Source organism: Lissotriton helveticus, chromosome 4_1 (assembly GCF_964261635.1).
Source record: "Lissotriton helveticus chromosome 4_1, aLisHel1.1, whole genome shotgun sequence".
Lineage (NCBI taxonomy): Eukaryota > Metazoa > Chordata > Amphibia > Caudata > Salamandridae > Lissotriton > Lissotriton helveticus.
The window spans coordinates 1,889,023,845-1,889,037,960 of record NC_136063.1 but is presented as its reverse complement, the minus strand read 5'-3'; the positions used below and the strand labels follow the sequence as shown (position 1 = coordinate 1,889,037,960).

The 14,116-nt window shown below is 45.0% G+C and overlaps 1 protein-coding gene and 2 pseudogenes across 2 annotated transcripts in view; 1 reads left to right on the top strand and 2 right to left on the bottom strand.

Moving 5' to 3' along the window:
• The window catches only part of LOC144827735 (sodium- and chloride-dependent neutral and basic amino acid transporter B(0+)-like), a 1,401,915-nt gene that overhangs the window by 1,332,158 nt on the left and 55,641 nt on the right, over positions 1–14,116 (top strand). The gene's annotated exons all lie outside the window — the stretch shown is intronic.
• Positions 181–347, bottom strand: LOC144829816 (5.8S ribosomal RNA; annotated as a pseudogene).
• Positions 1,318–3,119, bottom strand: LOC144829979 (18S ribosomal RNA; annotated as a pseudogene).

The window sequence follows — 14,116 nt, the reverse complement described above, 5'->3', positions numbered from 1 at the left end:
AGGTACCCCAGGATGGGCCTGGGACAGAGCAGTCACCAGATCCCTTCTCGTGGCCAGGCGTGCCGGCGGCATTCCTCCACGGCAGGACCTGGCAAGGGACCCTGCCAAGGGTGTTCGGCGGGGTCTGACCTTGTGGGGGGACAAAGGGAAGCAAAGCTAACCCTGCAACGGCCCCAGCCGTGTCCCTGGGAAGCCCCGGGGCGATTGACGATCGAGTGGGAGGGACCTGGGGCCACAAGGTGCGTTCAAAGTGTCGATGATCAATGTGTCCTGCAATTCACACTAATTCTCGCAGCTAGCTGCATTCTTCATCGACCCGCAAGTCGAGTGATCTACCGGTAAGAGTCACAGTTAACTTTTTGAATATAATCGCCCACCTCCGGGCGCAGGAGAGGTGGGAGGAAGGCGACGCCATCCGTCCATTGCACATGCGGCAAGACTGCCCGGCCGCCCTGTTCAAGGCTTTCCCTTTTTGAGTCAGACTACACCGTTGGGAAAAGAAAACGCATTGCCAGGCGCTCACCCAGGAGTCCCCCCACACTCACCCGCAGGCGAGGGAGGGAGCTCCGGGAGCGACAGGAGCAGGCAGCCCCGCAGCTGCCGGTCCCTCCCAGAGTAACCGAGAGGGACCACACGAGTCTTCAAACCACTCGGCCCAGCTACACGGGACCAGGTTGAACCGGGTACCTGGCAATAAGGGAGGGTCACTCCACCTGTACATCAGCCGTCCATTGCTGGGCAGCCCCGAGCCATGCCGGTGGGCTGGTGATCACCCCACCTTCGCCAGAAGGAAAGAGCCAGGCGGCTCGCCATCCCACACGCCTCCCACCGAGAGGAGCCGGGGTCCCCTCGCAGGCCCTTGGCCCCTTCTCTTCCTGGCCACCCTGTCATGCAAGAAGGGCCACTCCTCGGTTGCCCAGAACCCGGTCAGGACAGGATTTGGGCACGGGAGGGCCCAGCCGGCACCAGGGCCTTTCGAGGGAGGGGTGGTACCAGCCCGGGGATGCACTGACATTCAGTTCCCCCCACTGCAGGGAAGGTCATGCCGGGTGAACTTGGGTTCTGTCTCAGAGAGGGACAGGGGACGGGGGTCGCCCCCCCATCTCTGGTCCCTCACGCATCGGTCGGGATCTCCCCAGGGGGGAAGAGGCCCACCGAAGTCCCGGTCCTCACCCGAGTGCCCCATGCTGCTGTGGGCAGCTCCACCTGCCGGGGCGTGCAAGGGCAGGGCCGGGCCCTGTGTCTACAGTGTGTGCTTGCAGGAGGCAGTTGAGGGCTTTGGGCTGGCACCTTCGGTCACTTGGGCCGCTCCGCCGTTAATGATCCTTCTGCAGGTTCACCTACGGAAACCTTTTTAGGCATTTTACTTTCTCTAGATAGTTAAGTTTGATCCTCTTCTCGTCGTTCCACCAGGGCCGTAGCTGACCACCGCGGGCCGATCCGAGGACCTCACTAAACCATCCAATCGGTAGTAGCGACGGGCAGTGTGTACAAAGGGTAGGGACTTAATCAACGAGAGCTTATGACCCGCACTTACTGGGAATTTATTGTTCATTGGAAATAATTGCAATCCCCAATCCCTATCACGAACGGGGTTCAGCGGGTTACCCGCACTAGTAGGCGAAGGGTAAACACACACTGATCCATTCAGTGTAGTGCGCCTGCAGCCCCGGACATGTAAGGGCATCACAGATTGCTCGATCTCATGTGCCTGAATGCCACTTGTCCCTTTAAGAAGTTGGATGCCGACCACTGGGGGTTGCGTAACTAGTTAGCATGGAGGAGTCTGGTTCGTTATCGGATTTAACCAGACAAATCGCTCCACCAACTAAGAACGGCCATGCACCACCACCCACAGAATCGAGAAAGAGCTATCAATCTGTTAATCCTTTCCGTGTCCGGGCCGGGTGAGGTTTCCCGTGTTGAGTAAATTAAGCCGCAGGCTCCCCTCCTGGTGGTGCCCTTCCATCAATTTCGTTAAGTTTCAGCTTTGCAACCATACTCCCCCCGGAACCCAAAGACTTTGGTTTCCCGGAAGCTGCTCGACAGATCATGGGAATAATGCCGCCTGATTGCTAGTCGGAATTGTTTATGGTCGGAACTACGTCGGTTTCTGATCGTCTTCGAACCTCTGACTTTTGTTCTTGATTAATGAAAACATTCTTGGCAAATGCTTTAGCTTTGGTTTGTCTTGCGCCAGTCCAAGAATTTCACCTCTAGCGACACAATACGAATGCCCTCGGCCGTTCTTCTTAATCATGGCCTCAGTTCTGATAAAAAGAACTGGAGTCCTATTCCATTATTCCTAGCTGAAGTATTCAGGCTACCGGCCTGCTTTGAACACTCTAATTTTTTCAAAGTAAACGCTTCGAACCCCCAGGACATTCAGTCAAGAGCATCAAGGGGGCACCAAGAGGCAGGGGCTGGGACAGGCGGTAGCTCGCCTTGCGGATGACCACCAGCTCGATCCCAAGATCCAACTACGAGCTTTTTAACTGCAGCAACTTTAATATACTGTATTAGAGTTGGAATTTCCGCGGCTGCTGGCACCAGACTTGCCCTCCAATGGATCCTCGTTAAAGGATTTGAAGTGTACTCATTCCAATTACAGGGCCTCGAAAGTGTCCTGTATTGATATTTTTCGTCACTACCTCCATGAGTCGGGAGTGGGTAATTTGCACGCCTGCTGCCTTCCTTGGATGTTGTAGCCGTTTCTCAGGCTCCCTCTCCGGAATCGAATCCTGATTCCCCATTACCCATGGTCACCATGGTAGGCACAGAAAGTACCATCGAAAGCTGATAGGTCAGACATCCAAATGTATCATCGCCGTCACGGGGAAATGCGATCGGCCCGAGGTTATCTAGAATCACCAAAGCGGCCGGGCAAGCCCGGATTGGTCTTGGTCTGATAAATGCACTCATCCCGGGAGGTCAGCGCTCATCGGCATGTATTAGCTCTAGAATTACCACAGTTATCCAAGTAACAGATGGAGCGATCAAAGGAACCATAACTGATTTAATGAGCCATTTGCAGTTTCACTATACCGGCCATGTGTACTTACACGTGCATGGCTTAATCTTTGAGACAAGCATATGCTACTGCCATGATCAACCAGGTAGCCGCACCTGCTGACGGGGTGAGGCCGCGTGCCCATCTCCCCGACCTGCTAGGGGAAGGAGCCCACCTGCATTGGCGGGAGGGCTTGCTGCAGGGGTGTTGAGAGGTACGGTTGCATGGGCACGGGCAGGTCCAGCCGTCTCCCCGGGAGGAAGAGGCGGAGCAAGGCGCAGCCTGAGCGAGACGCAGGGTGCCGGGGCCTGGCACCCGTGGAACCCCTCGGAACAGTTGTTCCGAACTGCTGTGGAAATGTGCTGGGCGGAGGTGACGGCACGGCACATAGGGTCTACGGACCTGCTAGGCAGCAGCAACCGAGGGCCTGGCACCTCCCAACCCCTTTCACTTGGGTCAGACCACTGGAGGCACAAGCTGCGGGCCGCTAGGCCTCCGCTCTGATGGGTAGGGTGAAGGGCCTCCCGCCAGGCGGCAGGCCCTCGAGTCGGATGGTCCATGTGGGCTGGAAGCTCTTTGCTTGAAACAACAGCCGAGGCTGGCCAAGCAGTCCATCCCTAAACAGACCGAGAGGGCCCAATCAATTGGTGTACTTCAGGGTCCGCCCCTGGCAGGTCACCCTGCACGGGGGATGCCGGCTTCCCGTCCTTCCCTGCTCCTGTGGCAAGCAGGCTTGGAGGAAAGGCCCATCGGAAAGGGGCTGAGAGGCAGGCACAGACCTGAGCCCCTAGGGGCCACGGCGGGCGGGCCCGGGTGCTGCCTTCCCTGTCTCAGGATCACCAGACCCAACAGAGGTCTGACTGAGCAGGTTCGGAGTAAAAGGACCAACGGGAAGGGGCTGAGGCAAGTGCGTACCCGGGTTCTGCCTTCCCCTGTTTCAGAATCACTGGACCTCACGGAGGTCTGACTTACCCTCTACCTAGTAACTTGGAGGAAAATTACCCCCCTTTCTTGTAATCCGTGCACACGAGGTGACAGAGGGGACCCAAGGCACAAAAGTACCCGACTTCCTGAAGCCCTCGCTGGGATTGGGGAGGCAAATGAGCCCTCATCGGGACTTCCAGGGAAGCCCGGCCATCTGGTCACCCCTTAGGAAAGCCCTGCATGCGACCAGATGGCTGAGGGGAAAGGTGAGAGCAGATGGCCGGGCACTAAAGAGAAGCCATCTGGTTGCTCTGTGCCCCAACGAAAGAGTGAGCAGGCGCCAGGACATGAGACTAGAGGCCCAGGGCCCCAACTGGGCCCTAGCCATGGAGGCTGCAAGGGGGACCCGATGGGCCCTCCAACCCTGTTGTAAATGAATCTAGGACCCTAGTGTAATTTTTCCCGATTCATGTCCTTATATAGGTATAGACTATACGATCCTTATATAGGCATAGAAATCATTACCATATTTAGACTGAGCCTATGCAGCCCAAATACGGCATGGCTACTTCCACTAAGTTCCAAGAATCAACAACAATTTCTTAGAGAAACCCGCCTTCAGCAGCTAGGGACGTCCCCATGCCTGAATACTAATTTATCTAGGAGTTTTCGAAGAACTGAGTCTTTGATGACGTTATTAAGTCCAATCAAATTTCAAACTCGCCACCTTCAAAGTATAAATATGCCTAGATTTGCCCCGACAAACACACGTTGGTTTGGAGCAGATCGACTAACTACTTGCCCGACGCCCTGCAGCAGCAACTGCCGAAGGAAGCCGACCCTCCAGCTGACGCACTGAGAGACACTGTCTTTTCTCCTGCCGAGAAATCCAGCTCCAGTGTTTCCAGGCTACCCTTGCGGGTTGCTGGGAAATCGAGTACTGGGAGAGAGATATAAGACCTCCTTCATTCTAAATCAAGGTATGGAGCTGATTAAACCCTTAGAGAATTCTTGGACAGATTATTGGCAGAGAAATACTAAACTTAAGCTACTCCTCACTTACTTCTTCCCTTGTACTACACTTAGGTTAGGTACACCGGGGTAGGCGTATTTTAGAAGCACCAGTTGAGTACTTTTAGTCATTATTTTATCACTGTATGTATTTTATATGTTTTAGGCAATTTATGGCTTAGAAACCATATCATGCTTTTACAATACTACTTTATAATACTTTTCGTATTATATGCCTTGTACTTTATAACCAGTATTACGATTGTAGCAGTACATTTCTTATGCTTGAGAAAGAAGACTGTTCAATAAATACTTTTTACTGAAAACGCCTGTCTCTCTATTTCTCAGCACCTCTGGTGAAATGAAGCATGCACGATTGACTGAGTAAAATAGCTATCTATTGTTTCCGCGACTCTAGAGATACGTTTCTTGTCCTGGGGAAACAAAGTTGTCATGTTTACGCGGTTGTCAGAAACTAATCCCTTCTTGTGAATTCGAGAAAGTTGCTAGGGACCTCTGAGCTAGCTGGCACTCACAATTAAGTGTAATAGATTCGGTAGAGACCTAGTCGACCTCAGTCCTAGGTCTAAACTACAGGATTTATTATTCCAATGCGCAGAGACTATTAGGAATATAGGAACTACACTACATGGCGCCCAACGTTTGGTAAGGCGATAATTTAACGCTAGATACTAGAGTAACTCAGTCGTGCTTTTCACACAGACCCCTTTCTCCCGTAAAAACTCCAATCGACGTCTTGAGTGGGTGAAAGGCTAATATCCGCCAAAACTGAGTAGGACGAAAAATCCTATGTATTAGTTTTTGGTTTGTTCAACGTTGAAGGATAAAGTGTTCCAAACTATTGTGCACCTAATCTTTGTTTCCTTGAAAACTTGTTCTGCAAACTCTTCAGTCAGTAAAAAATGATTAGTGACAAATAAAAAGCTGCAGCAGCAGCACAAGTAGATTTAGATGACAGAAATAGGTTAGAGAATGACCCGGATGTTATAAACATCCCGGTAAATGTAAGGAAAACTATAACTTACAAACTCATAAATATTGGAGTATCATCGAGAGGTGGTAAAGTAATCTTTGTTATAGAGGCACATGAATATCGTCAGCGAGAGGTATTCTATTCATGGATTCACTTTCCTCCAGCAAATGGAGGAACACCCGAGTTTCACTACTACAAAGTAGAAGAACCTCCAGAGGAATACGTTCCTTACGAGGACATTGAAATTCTATTAACTTACCAAGAGCTTCAGCATTGGTTTAAACGCGCCCTACAACATCAAAATCACATTACCAGGCTTGGTCCACTAGGTAGACCAGGAGCTACATGGCCGGTACTAGCCTGCTATACACCACATCCTGACAATGAAAAAATGACAGGTCCAAAACTGTTAGCTCAGCTAAAAGAGTTAATTAAAATACATAGACAATTGGTTCAATATGTCTTGCGGACCTAAACAGTCCAACCTACTGTAAGGAATCCACAACACACCCCTCACCAGGGGAACACAAACAAAATCACACCACAGACTATACAATCAGTCATTGGTAAATTGCCTGCCAAAACGGAACAAATTATGTTTTGGTTAGCACAAAAAAATACTCTAATTGAGGCAGTATTCCCTGATAGTACACCTCATGAGAAACACAAAATTATGACAATCTGTTTACCAATGGGGATAGCACCACATGTGGAGGACTGCGACACTTGGGGTACAGTCTTTGCTTCAATCTACACAAAAACACATGGTGTTCCGTCTATGGCGGTAATACCAGACGTTCTAAGACAGATTAAAAATGAATACGGTCCAGAACCTGCCTTAAATCTGGGTATGAAATTACTAAAAGATTTCAAACAGGTCTTTGCTATATTATTAGCCAACATTAAAGGTGAAGCAGCATCAGTGGCAATCTGCCAGAAGTTAAAAGAAACAGATATAACAGACCAACCATATGAGCTTGCAAGAATTATTGAAAAATCATATGAAGAACTAGGTAGAGATAGTCTGGGTGGGAAACCGTTAAAACCACAATTAACTGAAAATCCTGAAAAGGTTTTTATTAAAAATAATCTCACTACTCCTAAAAAGAAGTGGGAAAACACTAAGCAAACACTTCCTAAAGAGAAACATTCACAGTCCAGAGGTAGGTCTTGGCAGAGAAATACTAAACTTAAGCTACTCCTCTCTTACTTCTTCCCTTTTACTAGACTTAGGTTAGGTACACCGGGGTAGGCGTATTTTAGAAGTACCAGTTGAGTACTTTTAGTCATTATTTTATCACTGTATGTATTTTATATGTTTTAGGCAATTTATGGCTTAGAAACCATATCATGCTTTTACAGTACTACTTTATAATACTTTTCGTATTATATGCCTTGTACTTTATAACCAGTATTACAATTGTAGCAGTACATTTCTTATGCTTGAGAAAGAAGACTGTTCAATAAATACTTTTTATTGAAAACGCCCGTCTCTCTATTTCTCAGCACCTCTGGTGAAACGAAGCTTGCACGATTGACTGAATAAAATAGCTATCTATTGTTTCCACGACTCTAGAGATACGTTTCTTGTCCTGGGGAAACAAACTTGTCATGTTTATGCGGTTGTCAGAAACTAATCCCTTCTTGTGAATTCGAGAAAGTTGCTAGTGACCTCTGAGCTAGCTGGCACTCACAATTAAGTCTAATAGATTCGGTAGAGATCTAGTCGACCTCAGTCCTACGTCTAAACTGCAGGATTTATTATTCCAATGAGCAGAGCCTATTAGGAATATAGGAACTACACTACATGGCGCCCAACGTTTGGTAAGGCGATAATTTAACGCTAGATACTAGAGTAACTCAGTCGTGCTTTTCACACAGACCCCTTTCTCCCGTAAAAACTCCAATCGACGTCTGGAGTGGGTGAAAGGCTAATATCCGCCAAAACTGAGTAGGACGAATAATCCTATGTATTAGTCTTTGGTTTGTTCAACGTTGAAGGATACAGTGCTCCAAACTATTGTGCACCTAATCTTTGTTTCCTTGAAAACTTGTTCTGCAAACTCTTCAGTCAGTAAAAAATGATTAGTGACAAATAAATAGCTGCAGCAGCAGCACAAGTAGATTTAGATGACAGAAATAGGTTAGAGAATGACCCGGATGTTATAAACATCCCGGTAAATGTAAGGAAAACTATAACTTACAAACTCATAAATATTGGAGTATCATCGAGAGGTGGTAAAGAAATCTTTGTTATAGAGGCACATGAATATCGGCAGCGAGAGGTATTCTATTCATGGATTCACTTTCGTCCAGCAAATGAAGGAACACACGAGTTTCACTACTACAAAGTAGAAGAACCTCCAGAGGAATACATTCCTTACGAGGACATTGAAATTCTATTAACTTACCAAGAGCTTCAGCATTGGTTTAAAGGCGACCTACAACATCAAAATCACATTGCCAGGCTTGGTCCTCTAGGTAGACCAGGAGCTACATGGCCGGTACTAGCCTGCTATACACCACATCCTGACAATGAAAAAATGACAGGTCCAGAACTGTTAGTTCAGCTAAAAGAGTTAATTAAAATACATAGACAATTGGTTCAATATGTCATGCGGACCTAAACAGTCCAACCTACTGTAAGGATTCCACAACACACCCCTCACCAGGGGAACACAAACAAAATCACACCACAGACTATACAATTAGGCATTGGTAAATTGCCTGCCAAAACGGAACACATTCTGTTTTGGTTAGCCCAACAATTTACTCTAATTGAGGCAGTATTCCCTGATAGTACACCTCATGAGAAACACAGAATTCTGACAATCTGTTTACCAATAGGGATAGCACCACATGTGGAGGACTGCGACACTTGGGGTACAGTCTTTGCTTCAATCTACACAAAAACACATGGTGTTCCGTCTATGGCGGTAATACCAGACGTTCTAAGACAGATTAAAAATGAATACGGTCCAGAACCTGCCTTAAATCTGGGTATGAAATTACTAAAAGATTTCAAACAGGTCTTTGCTATATTATTAGCCAACATTAAAGGTGAAGCAGCATCAGTGGCAATCCGCCAGAAGTTAAAAGAAACAGATATAACAGACCAACCATATGAGCTTTGAAGAACTGTAAAATTTTGGTCTCAGGGAATACTTACTAATATAACATAGAACTTGGCACAGAAGCTGTAATATGAAAAGACATCTTTATTAAATTTCATAAGTGAGGCCACGTCACCCAGAAGCCGTAGCAACTGAATGGGGTAGTCTGAGGAACACAGAGGACAGAGGCCTTTTATATGTTTTTAGCGTTACATGACTCAGTACAAAAGTAAGGGGCAGTCCTAGCTTTTGCAAGCATGCAAAACCCAACATTCCTTCTTACACAAGCTGCACAAACCCATAATAAAAACCGGGCACATCTCCATCGTAAACAGGCCATAAAGAAAGGAGCAGAGACAGGTGTGAGTAAGATAAGACATAGTTGTGTGCAATAAAGGTTTATGATCTCCTGTGCCTTGATGCTTAATCTTGATCAGCTACTGGGAAAGGAACTGGTCGAACAGGTTTGGCTTCGGGCAGTGGAGTCAGCTTGCCCAGGTCACACAGAAGTCAGCTGAAGGTGTACGTGTCCTTAAGACTCGCTTGGCCTTAGTCATCGGCCTATGTGAGGGCAACCACAAGATGGCTGCCATGCACAAAATGGAACCCGAGGGTTCAGGACAGAATCCCTGATTTAATGGTGACCTCGCCACTCAAATATGACGACAATGCTTGCACACCTTACTCTCGTCATTTTCGGTCTGATGTTACCAAAATCGTCATGATTCGACGACTTATATAACATGGGTGCAGAATTTTCAGTACCACAGACCATCCTTTTGCCCTTACATAGGCAATACCCTACACTCACGCTAATGTGAGTCCAGGTCTATATTCATCAAATCATCAAGATGTTGCTGAAGCATAATCCTATTACTTAGCAACTCTCTCGGGACAGGTCTCCTTACACACGTAGTAGCACAAAGGCCATATATGGCAGGACAAAATAGGGAATACCTCTATCTGTAGTATGTGGTATAAGACCACACACTCAACAATTAGTGAAGTTCACTACTAACTGGTGTTGATGCAGAAACTGTACGAAAGGAATTATCAGTAAACTCTGACCTCCTAACTAGTCCATGTTCAGGTAAAATATGGAAAGAATGCAAAGAAGTAGTAGTATGAAGAGACATAGGTTGGGAGGTGGGTACAGATGTCAATTGAGTAGAAAAAAACAATCCCACCCATAAAAGACAATGTCATGTTTAAAATCACTAGAAAACACGTTGTTAAGAGCATATAGACAAAGTAGTGACCGCTCTTACAAATGAAATCATAATTTTTCACAACCCTAAGCAAAAAGTAAATCCTAAAATTATCTAGTAACATTTTAGGTCTTCCTATGCATTTCTGTAATTTATTATATGTTCAAGTGAAACAGTGGTGACCCTCATTAATGCTCTGAGGTGAAAAGGGGATACTCTTCCACAGAAAATGGACTTTATTCCGCTTTTACTAAACAGAATACTACTTTAAAATAATGCCAGCAGAACAATAAAATCATTCTCCTAACACTTAGTCTATACAATCACACGGAAACCTCTTGTGAAACCAACTATGCCCAGAGTCCGTTCAAAGAGCCTCTCTGGCAGGCTTCTATTGTCCATCAAGTCTGCTCCCGTTGTTGCATGGGCCTTTGGATTCAGGCCTCCCATGAAAAAAATGCTCAGTATCTGTTGGAGTGCCCTCCTGGCAAACACTTATAGCTCATTCAAAAAGTCTCAATGTCTCAAGGCAGTGCACCGTATTTCTCCTCTGCGGCAGACACTACAGATATTGTGCTCTTCATTGGTCATTGGCACAAATCATCTTGTGCAGACCCGGGACCATTCTCAGACTCCAACACTCATCATTCAGTGTCAGAGGACGCTCAGGCTGCTCTTCCATGGGCACCAGAATGGAGTGCCTTTTGCCACTCTTGGATCCTCCGGTGCACTGCACTTCCGTTGAAGCAAAGGAAAAAGGGGAGTGCGTGGCCAAAACTCAGGCCAAGGGGCTCAAGGGACTGCACACTGTCAGAGGTTAATCAGCACATGACAGGCGCTCTTTTGCACTGAAATCTCAAGGGACTGCAAACTGTCAGAGGTTAACCAGCACATGACAGGCACTCTTTTGCACTGAAATTCTGGTTCTGTGGCAAAACCAGCTCCTCCTTTTCTGATGTTGAATGCCTTCTGATGAAGCAAGTGCGATGCTTTAAACAGTTTATTGTATAACAAGGGGACTGCAAACAGGTGGCCTGCGATCTTCAAAGGAGTGGCCACACGCCATGGGACAATTCTGCGTTGAAATACACTGTCATTCTCAAAGGCAATACAAAAACAAAGGCAATAGGCAAAACAGTGCCTCTAGGTTCTTCAATTGGGTTTCTGTGTGAGAGCATATCCTTCACCATCTAAGGGTAGATAGCGACATGGGAATTCTATCTGAATGGATGTCCACACACATAGTGGCATCGTCTAATTGGGTAAACACATTTTTATCTCAATCATTACATATAGGTGTTCCTAAATTCCTCATCTAGAACATCTCAAGAGAGAAAATCGCGTAATACATATTATCAGGGACATGTAGATACCTTCTTTTACTAATTGTGCATCAGGTGGACTATGCAATACAAAAGCTAATGATCAAGATGTGGAAACAAAAGACAAGAACTAGAGAGTCCTGATATTTCCATTATTTAAAATACATCTGGTCCATCAAAAATTAGAGCAGTAGAAAAAGGAACTAAAAACCAAATTAGAATAGGCATTGAATTTGTCATATTAAAAAGACGTAAGGTGTCTCCTATTGAGGTGGAAAGCTTATCTTACTATAGTATTGAGTCAGTTAATCAGTCCTAACAGTCCTAACAGTCAGACTGGAAAAACATCAGAATAGGCCTAAAGAAAATTCTTAGAAACCAGTCTAGTTATGCAACAGGGATTTATACATAAAATGGGGGTCCATGGTACATTACTGCAATCTGAAAGTGTGAACCTGAACAATACACTAATAATAATAAAAGCTGACTGGTGAAAGGAATACATAACGGAGAAATGAGACTAGGACACAGCTAAAATCCCCCAATAACTAGGCATGATGTGCTTGGGTGATAGTCAGGCATGTGACACAATACCAAGAGTATGGGTGATACACAAAAAAAAATCACAAGTATGCAAATTTAACTCTACCGCTGGCCGCTACACCATATACGGTAATCTCATCTAATGTTCCAGTTCCTTCTTCAGGAAAAAATTAAACCTGGTTTCCTTTACGGTCCAAAGCCATAGGAAGGCCACTTAGGAAGCAGACTAAAACTGACTAATGTAATATAGAAATTAGGTCACCATGTACAAGAGTCACAAATCTATCATTTATCCTTACGTCCAATAAGGATATATAATTTTAGGGCTGCCTGTTCCTTACAGGAAAGGGCAGTATCGTGACTACAAATGACACAATTTGCTGTTTATTTTTCTTCAATACTTATAGCCAAATTTGACATACACTGGTGAAGTGTTGTCTGTCTGGTTCATAATAAGAAAAAAAAATCATATCTGTGAATATTAGTATCAGCGAAGCGACACGTATCATCATACATGTCCCCTCACAACAACACAGGTGAACTTGTAATAATTTCTTAAGCGGCAACATAAAACATGGAAAAACTCACAAAACGGACGTCAAGCCATCAGATATACTCGCTGTACAACAATAGCATATATAAATGAGCGGTGACGCATAATACCGTGTCAGGTTTAAAATCCTTACCCTCCTTTTTGACAGTACATCACCAATAGTGGGTATTTGCTGTCAAATACAACTGAGAGACACACAGAACCAGCAAGAACAATTCATGATAGAACCAAATACACAAAAATACACAAATATGAGAAACACATGGACATTTCTTTCCAAAGGAGTTGCGCAAAAAAAACCCATCTAATTTCAACCAACCAAACTCAGGTGTCTTGTTAGGCTTAAAATCCCCCAGAGCAATCCAAGGATGATCTGTGAGCAGAAGCGAAAAGAAAAAAATACACAGCACACAAAAGAGAGACATTTCTCATACTAAACAGACATCAATAGTAACTTTTAAGCAGAAGACAAAATATCATACACATTAACAAACACAAAAATAAATTTCCATTACTTAACTGTTACCATTTTGTCAGTCACCTTGCAACATGAAGCCCTTTTAACTTTCCAAAAGTAAAATCCTTTCCCTGACACTGCATGTTAGCCTTGTGCCACAGTCTCCACGATAAAAATAATTCTTAATTGGCAGATCGTTCTTACTTATTCATGTAGGCTGCAAAATTTTAGTAAAAGGCTGCATCTTATTTTTTTGTCTAAGACGTAATGCAACACTTCATTTTCAGTCAAATAAAAGCTACTAGCAGACATTATTTTTTAGAGCAGAAATACAAATGTCATGATGTTGGGACTTTTAAATAAACCTTTTTTATATTTCCCTTTTGGAATTAAGTTCTTTAATTTTATTGATGTTCTTATGGAGAAACCAGAAATTCCACCTTTCAGGGGCCTGTTTAGCAAGATTATTCTGTATTTCACAGAGACAAGGCTCGAATTTAAAAGGTCACAAATGTCAACATGACAGCCTCCTCTATTGTTTACAGGAAAACTAAAGATAGCATCTTAGCGCAACTTGAGCAGCCTGTTCTCCTAGCCCACAGTTTCTGCTCATTCCGAGGCCTACTACATTTACTGTGAATGATTCACACATACCAGTTTTTAGAACAAATGTTTGCTACCACCCTATACAATGGTACTCATTTTAGCACAATCACAACACTCATTTTAGCAACCTAACATGGATGAACGCCTAAATGGGACCCGCTAAAGTTAGAACCTTCAACCCTGATATTAAACACAAACGTCTGCACCGGGCACATTGGCTCACTGAGCTATGAAAAACAACCTTAATAACAACTCGCAAGTTTGTATTATACACAGATGTATGCATTTACTGAAGCCTGGGACACTTTCAAGCTATGGTAAATGACAAGAATGCTGTGTTAAAAATCCATTTAACTCAATTTCGACTTTTATCTT